Source organism: Triticum dicoccoides, chromosome 3A (assembly GCF_002162155.2).
Source record: "Triticum dicoccoides isolate Atlit2015 ecotype Zavitan chromosome 3A, WEW_v2.0, whole genome shotgun sequence".
Classification (NCBI taxonomy): domain Eukaryota; kingdom Viridiplantae; phylum Streptophyta; class Magnoliopsida; order Poales; family Poaceae; genus Triticum; species Triticum dicoccoides.
In genome coordinates this window covers 734,808,191-734,816,701 of record NC_041384.1, presented here as the reverse complement: position 1 = coordinate 734,816,701, position 8,511 = coordinate 734,808,191, and positions in this window count along the sequence as shown.

Below are 8,511 nucleotides of genomic sequence, written 5' to 3'. Positions count from 1 at the left end.
TAGTGCCGAACCTTTAGTGTCGGTTCCTGAACCGGCACTAAAGGGCCTTACGAACGGGTGCTATTGCCCGGTTCTGCACTAGTGGTCACTGATTGGCTATTGCGATGAAGAGTCCGAGATGATCTTGCTATATGATTACATGTCCAATGGGACACTTCAGGAGCACTTGTACAACACCGACAAACCACCATTGCCATGGGGGCACCGTCTTGTGATATGCATTGGAGCCGCACCGGGGCTGCACTACCTGCACACCGGTGCGCAGCGGACCATCATCCACCGTGATGTGAAGAGTACCAACATTCTGTTGGATGACAAGTGGGTCGCAAAGGTTTCCGACTTTGGGTTATCAAAGGCACCTTTGGATATCTAGATCCTGAGTACTTCCCACGGCAGAGACTCACCAACAAATCAGATGTGTACTCCTTTGGGGTTGTTTTGTTTGAGGAGCAAGTGGGCTTGCGTGAATGGGCGCTGTCTTGCCAGAGGAAAGGCGTGCTCAACGAGATCATCGACCCCTATCTTATGGACAAAATCACCCCCAGTGCTTCAGAAAATTTGCAGAGACTGCAGAGCAATGTGTTGCTGAACATAGCCTGGATAGGCCATCTATGGGTGATGTTCTGTGGAGCCTCCAGGTCGCACTACAGCTGCAGGAGGACGACCAGAACCTCTCTGAGGATACACCATTATTGAACATGCCATCACTCATGGCCCCCATGGTGCGACCATCTTCAGGTTCAACAATGAGCCTCTCAGGAAAGAAAGCTGTATTCTCAGAGATCATGCATCCAGATGGCCGATAAGAAGGAACTCCTGTACGTTCAGGACTTTTAGTTATGATCTGCTGATTTTGTAAAGCAGGTAGATTAAGATTTACAACTTACAGGTGGATTTGCTCCTTATGTACTAGCGGGTCTGCTGTTTAGCAGTTTCATATATATGTCTGCGCAACTGTACATTCTGATTATGTTCCTAACTGATAATACTGTAAGTTGTTGAATTGATATATGTACTACCAATATGTACTATGATGCAGCTCAATCTTTCCATGTTTTGTGCCAAGACATACATGAAAGTATCAGGCCATTCAAAGATTTCCCTTTCTTAATAGAAAAAGTACAGTGAAAGGGTTCTTAAAATCAGAAGCTGAGACATCAGTGAACTCATGGATAATGCGGACCAGCAAGGTCAATTTTGTATAGCCGAACCAAAACAATTAAGTTAACCTGACACAAAATGGTTACAGACTATGTCCACTAAGCAGGATACGGAATACAAGACGCAATGGCTCACACTTTTGTAGATGCACGTTTTTTTTTTTTATAAATGTGAATGACTGTAGGAGAGTTTCCTACAGTCTTTTCGTAGATGCACGATTAACAGTTAACCTTTCTGGTTTCGCTATCAACTATGTAATGTGTCATAAAATAATTTGAAAATAAATAAATGTTGAGCAAAGGGGAAGATTCTTGCCTGTTGAGAACCATCCTGTAGAGACCAAATGACCAATGACAGAAGGTGCTGAAACTAGAATGCTCTGCTGAGCTTTAGATCCTCCCAACTCCAAGTGCATTCTTCTCCCTCCCCAGAAAACAGAGCATGTATGTATATCTGTCAGAAATAAGCAGCAAAAAGGGAAGAAAAGTACATCTCGAATAAGAATTCCTACTTGGTACTACTACATACCATTAGACATGGGCGTTTCATACAAAGAGCAGGTCAAAAAAATTCAGCAATTTGCATCTGCAGTCACCTCTGTCTGTAAACCCATATGGCCGGCACAGGTCAAAATGATTGTCCACAACAGAGAGTATCCTGAGGCGATAAACATGGCAATGTCACTCCTGTATGTCCACTCACAACACTACACTGGTTAATCTTTGTTCTCGATTGGTATCATTGAGGCAGGCAGAAGAGTTGGGATCTGGCAATGCGAGTCCCCTCTTTTCAAAATTCTTCATGTACGTACACCACAGAGGCCATGAACTGCAGAGGAACACCGCCTTACCGCTGCTTCTCCTTCCCGGGTCTGCCGACAGCGCCGCCTTGTGGCTCCGGCGTCTGCGCTTGGGCCATTGGCGTGAGCGGCATGTGGTGTGGCGGCCGCAAAACAGAGACGGCGCCCGACCACCTGCCGAGAACTCGCCGGGGGCTACCGAGAAGAAGAGGAAGATCTCCGCTCCGCTCCTGTGGAGTACAGCAGTAGGTATGGCGTGCGGGCGGCGCTGCGGCGGCGGAGGAGGATACACGGTAGAAGAGAGTGAGGAGACCAGAGGAGATGTTTATTTTTTTATTTTTTTGAGACATACAAATATCTCCTCCAAGGCACTGACGACGTGGGCCCGCGGTCCACGGACCAGGCGCAGGCGGGTCAACCCAACTGACACGCGGCACCCCGACCCACCCCTACCTGCCCTACCGTCCATATGGTTTTCTACTTTTCTTCTTGCGGCATAAATTTCTCACCAACGGTAGTTGCCATCCATATGTCTGGAAATTTCAGAACTTTCCTCTTCGCCGGGAAGCTTCCCATGAGCTTCTCATAAGTAGAAGTAACTGTCATACAAATATAATATCTTAAAAAATTGGATGCATTTCATGCAAGTGATGATGCTTCGTATAATACTATCAACTAGTACTTTGATTCCAAATTCTTTGAAGGTTTAGTTTTGCTCTAACTTAAAAAAAATGTTTGACCAAGTTTATGAAACAATGTATTGATATCTACAATCAATTTATACTAAGTCAAATTCTTACATTTTGTTGACCTCCTTGAAGGCACAATTTTGGAGACTAGGCACGTTTGGCGTTCCCAACTCTGATTTTCTCTATGAGTTTTCATTTGGTTCCGTGAGATAAACCGTGAGTTGTGTGGTTTTTGGATACCTAGCCGATCCCTTATCCCTTTGAGGAGTAAATTTTTTACTCCTCGTGTCTCCGGTTTCTCAAATGTACTCGTCTACGGCTTATGTTTGCTTCAAAGGTGCGCCCGGACCTCCCTTGTCGTTTGCACATCTGTGTCGGCTCCTCTTCCGTCCTGTCGCTCAATGGAACTCGTCGAAGCATGCCAACTACCTCTCGCCCGCCTCCCGTCCCACTCCCTCCAAGCATAGCCTAGCTAGGTCCTCCGCCCAACACAGTTACAAAGGCGGAGGCCCCGTCCCATCCCGGCCTAACTCCTCCGTCTCCTCTTCACCCCATCAACAAGTCGATAGTTGATTGAGGCCACTTCCACATGCCACACGTGTGACAAAGCGTCGCATAATGGAGCAGGCTAGCCACACCACCTCTGATGACAGCCACCACCTATGTGCCTACCTGGTTTATGCCATCGGCAGGGCTCGGGCGCCTCTCTCTACCTCCCTAGCGAGGCTCCCCAGCCTACTACGGATTGAGGAGCTGGAGCTCTATGGTTCAAGCATTCAGGCAGAAATCTTGATCTATGATAGGTGAGCGTTGCGAAGGTATAGATGCGCCTTTTATTTGCACAAGCTGGAGCTCTATGATCCAGGATTTGGGCAGAAATCTTGCTCCAAATCACCTACTTTATATTGATATGAGCCCCGCCTTGATACACCCTTTATTAAACGTATAAAGGGTAATGTGGACCTTTCGATAATTGTATCCACTTCCGTATGCCCATTGGCACGTATACGATGTATTGTGCACACCCCCTCTGACCTGGGCTCGCCCAATTTTCTTGTTCTTGCTTGCAACCTTCAAGGACTAAGCGCATTATGTTAGACTCGAACTCGAAACCTCACGGTTTAGACCGAGACACATTAACCACATGAGATACCTCACCTGCTATCTCTATGTTCTTCTTTTTCCATCTTTTGTAGTGCGTCAAATATAACGCTAAAAAGAAAGACTCTGGTTTTCCTTTTTTTTTGCCTGTTTTTCTTCAGGGTTTTATTTTCTTTTTCTTTCTCCTACTTTTTCTACTTTTTAATGATATTATTAAATGCGTGACATTTTGAATTTTTTTTTAATTCGTGAAATTTCCTTAAATTTGTGAATCTTTTTCAAGTTTGCGAACTTTTTCAAATTTCACAAACTTTTTCCCAATCCATGAACTTTTTTCAGTTTCTTGCGAACAATCTAGTGAGCTTTTTTCATATCCAAGAACCTTTATATTTTATTTGCCACTTTTTATTCAAAACCGGTGAACCTTTTCAAATCCAGATTTATTTTCTCAAATTCGTGAATATTTTTTTGGATTATCGATTTTTCCACAGAAAACCTGTGTCTTTTTCTTTTTTTTCCTAGTTTGTATTCTGTTTCTTTTTCATTTTCTCGTTTCCCTTTTTTATTTTCCAAAAATGCTCATTCTTTTAAAATTGGTTCAAAATTTTAAAACACGTTTGTTTTTTCAAAATATGTTCAAGGTATTAAAAATATTTTTATTTTAATAAGTTGTAGATAAAACTAGTGAAAATGTTTGTATCTTAAAAATTGCTCACATTGACAAAAGACGAACATTTTAAAAAAGAGCGAACAAAATTTAGATCATGGTTTTTTTTGAAAACAGTAAAAAAATTGGAGTTTAAAAAAATCAGAGAATACGAAAAAAAATTGAAACCAATTTTTTTTTACTTTGACCAATATTTTTGTATTTGTGTAGAAAAGATTAGAAAACGGGAACATTTTCTAAAATTCTGAACAAATTTTGAAAGCATGAGCATTATTTGAAATTCCTTGAATTTTTTAACCATTGAACTTTTCTGAAAGCCATGAGCGCTTGGCTGGCCGAACGGGTGCCTGACTGGAGCGGTGCCGTCGCCTAGTTGGACCAATCCCTTGCCATTTTTTCTTCGATTTTTCTGTTATTTTTATTTTTTTGTTAATTCATTTTTCTTTGTTTTGAACTTTATTATTATCTGCGCACTGTACATTCTGATTATGTTCCTAATTGATGATACTGTAAGCTGTTCAATTGATATATGTACTATCGATGATGTACAATGATGCAGCTCAATCTTTCCATATTTTATGCCAAGCCATACATGAAAATATGAGGCCTTATCAAGATTTCCCATTTTTAATAGATAAATATAGAAAATTGTATCCAGGAAGAGCTCAACACAAAAGAAAATATAGTGATGAGGTTCTTAATTGGAAGCTGAGACATCAGTGAACTCGTTTAAAGGAGCTGATGTCTTTATGTATCCAATATCCAAGGACAAAGTCTGATACCCTAGCAGCTGCACACGGGATGCAGACATTTTGCCACGGCAGTAATTGTTCAAGAGTAGTCACATGTCATCCAACTCTAACACACCATAAACATGCAACACAACAGCATTGCACATTTGAAAGCTATATTATATTCCTTGCCCATTTGAAAGCTATATTATATTCATTGCACATTTCAAAGCACCTATGCTAGCACATATTTGAATGGATAATGCGGTCCAGCAAGGTAAATGTTGTATAGGCGAACCAAAGCAATATGTCAATATAGAATTAAGCTAACCTGACACAAAATGGTCAAAGACTATTATTAAAGTAAGTTGAATATAAATAAATATTGAGCGAAGGGGAAGATTATTGCCTGTTGAGAACCATCCAAAAGAAACCAATGACAGAAGGTGTAGAAACTAGAATATTCTTGTGAGTCTTAGATCCTCCCAACTCCAAGTGCATTCTTCTCCCTCCCTAGAAAACAGAGCATGTATGTATATCTGTCAGAAATAAGCAGCAAAAAGGGAAGAAAAGTACATCTCGAAAAAGAATTCCTATTTGGTACTACTACATACCATTAGACATGGGCGTTTCATACAAAGAGCAGGTAAAAAAAATTTCAGCAATTTGCATCTGCAGGCTGCCTCTCTATTTGTAAACCCATCTAGCAGGCACAGGTCAAAATGATTGTCCACAACAGAGAATATCCGGAGGCTATAAGCATGCCGATGTCACTCCTATATATCCACTCACAATACTACACTGGTTAACCTTTGTTCACGATTGGATCTGGCAATGTGAGTCCCCTTTTTTCAAACTTCTTCATGTACACGACAGAGCACAGAGGCCATGAACTGCACAGGAACACCGTCTTACCGCTGCTCCCCATGGAGCCAGGAATAAGAATTAGTTGGCGCCGCTGCTTCTCCTGGCTCTGCCGACAGCGCCGCCTTGTGCCTCCGGGCGGCGTCTGCGCTTGGGCCATTGGCGTGAGCGGCCGCAAAAGAGAGACGGCGCCGGACCACCTGCCCAGAACTGGCCGGGGCCTACCGAGAGGAGGAGGAAGATCTCCGCTCCGCTCCTATGGAGTCCGGTAGGGATGGCGTGCGGGCGGAGGAGGAGGATATAGGAGTAGAAGAGAGGGCCGGGTAGGAAATGAGATCAACTTCTGAGGCACTGACGACGCGGCCCCGCAGTCCACGGACCAAGCGCAGGCGGGTCAAGCCAACTCACAGGCCGCACCCAAGACCCAACCCTACTCCAACATGAATTTCTCACCAACAGTTGCCATCCATATGTTTTCTTGGACATTTTTTCGACGGATACAATACAATTTAACATGGTGATGCTTCTTAGCTCTTTCTCCATTTTGGCCAAATCATAGTGCATATAATTTATTTTTATTCAGTTTAATTTTTGATCAAGTTTATGCATCTTGGCCAGATTATAGGACATATAATTTATTTTTGTCCAGGTAAACTTTATAATATTTTGTCAAGTTTATAAAAAAAATATGACCATTTGTAATAACAATTTTTTTATATTAATCTATTGCCATTTTTAACACAGTACAATCGAAGTCGCTCACATACACTCACCCCTGAAAGCGCGCACACACTCTATCCTAAGAGCACCTCTGAGAGACTGAGTTGGCATCACATCTTGAGATTGACGAAATCACCACATGTGCCTTGTCGTCGACAGGAACGTCTTCTACCACAACATTGCCGAAAAGACTGAAAATAAATTCAGGAGTGTGCGAGCATCAATGTCAAGTCTAAAAATTAAACACTGATGGGCCAAGGGTCCTACTGTCCTTCTAACAAACTAATAATAGCTTGGTTCACATTAATCTAATAACATTATTTTGTATTGTAAATGTAGATACATTTTTATGTAAGTTTGGTCAAATTTCATAAAAGGTTTCTAATTGGTGTCGGGAGGGAAGCGACTACAGAGACACGGAGACATGGTCCCGCGTTCCATGGCGCGACACAGGTGGGTCGAGCCAACTTGACAGGCGAAACCCCACCCTACCCGACATGTTGGATGGAATTTCAGGACTTTCTTCTTCGCCCGGAAGCTTCGCACGAGCTTCTCGCAAACAGCAGTAATTGCCGTCCAAATGTAATATCTTTTTGTAAAAAAAATATTCAATGGATGTTCATATAATACTATCAAGTACTTTTGTTCCAAATTCGTTGAAGGTTTAGTTTTGTTCTAAGTCAAATTTCTTTATGTTTGACCAAGTTTATGAAAAAAATGTATTAATGTCTACATTTTGTTGAATTTCTCGGAGGCACAATTTTGGAGACTAGCCCGTTGGGCGTTCCCAACTCTGATTTTTCTCCTAGGAGTGTTGCCGGCTTCGAGTGTGACAAACGATTCGGTGTCGCTGGCTTCAGGGGCGGAGCCAGGATTTGAACATAGGAGGGGCGAAATGGCAAAATGATCAACTAAGACATAAAAAGCTGATATCTAGATGTGGTTTAGCAAAACTGACATAAAAACTACAACATATCGAGTGTCAATATAGCATTTGTTTAATATATTTCCTGGTAGACACATCTTCATTTGATAAGGATTTTGGAGCTTTCTACCACATGTGCAACGTATGGCAACATATGTTTGTCTATAAGAACGAAAGTGCATTCATATTAGTATATAAACCAAGGAATTTATTGTTGGTATGTTCTTTTTTTTAACAATCACCGGGGGGCCTGGTGTGTTCTTTTAATCCTTGAGTCATGGCATAAGTAGAAAAAAGACACATCTAATTAGTATTATTATTCAATTACTTTAGATACTAGCTACAGCTTGTATATACTGTGTAACTTCAGAATTGAGTGTTCAATAAGATAATCATGTACTACAAGTTCATACCTACTTGATCGATGCTGTGACGGCCGGGTAGAATTGGGGGCACCGCACCGAGGCGGATAGAGCTAGCCGGCAGGCGGCAGTCCATCAGGATCAGCGCAGCGTGGATGGAGAAGGTGCTAGCACCGGCTGCACCGCTCCCATTGCCTTAGTCAGATCACATGGCTGATGACTCCTTCCGATGGCAAGCGGGCGAGATCGGCGGCGGCGGCGGACGCCGTAGAAGGAGTTCAATCCTTTTTTAGGGTTTGAGAAAGGAGTTTGATACGCGACGGAAGGAATGTCTACGATGGCATGATTAAAACGGTGAGCTGGGCTGTAAATGTTCGTGGGCTTCTAGCCATACGCACGTAACTACAGGCCAGCCAATATAGATTAGGCCTAATTCTAATCAAATCAGGCTCGCTAGTACACATATACGTACGTACGTACGTACATATTGTT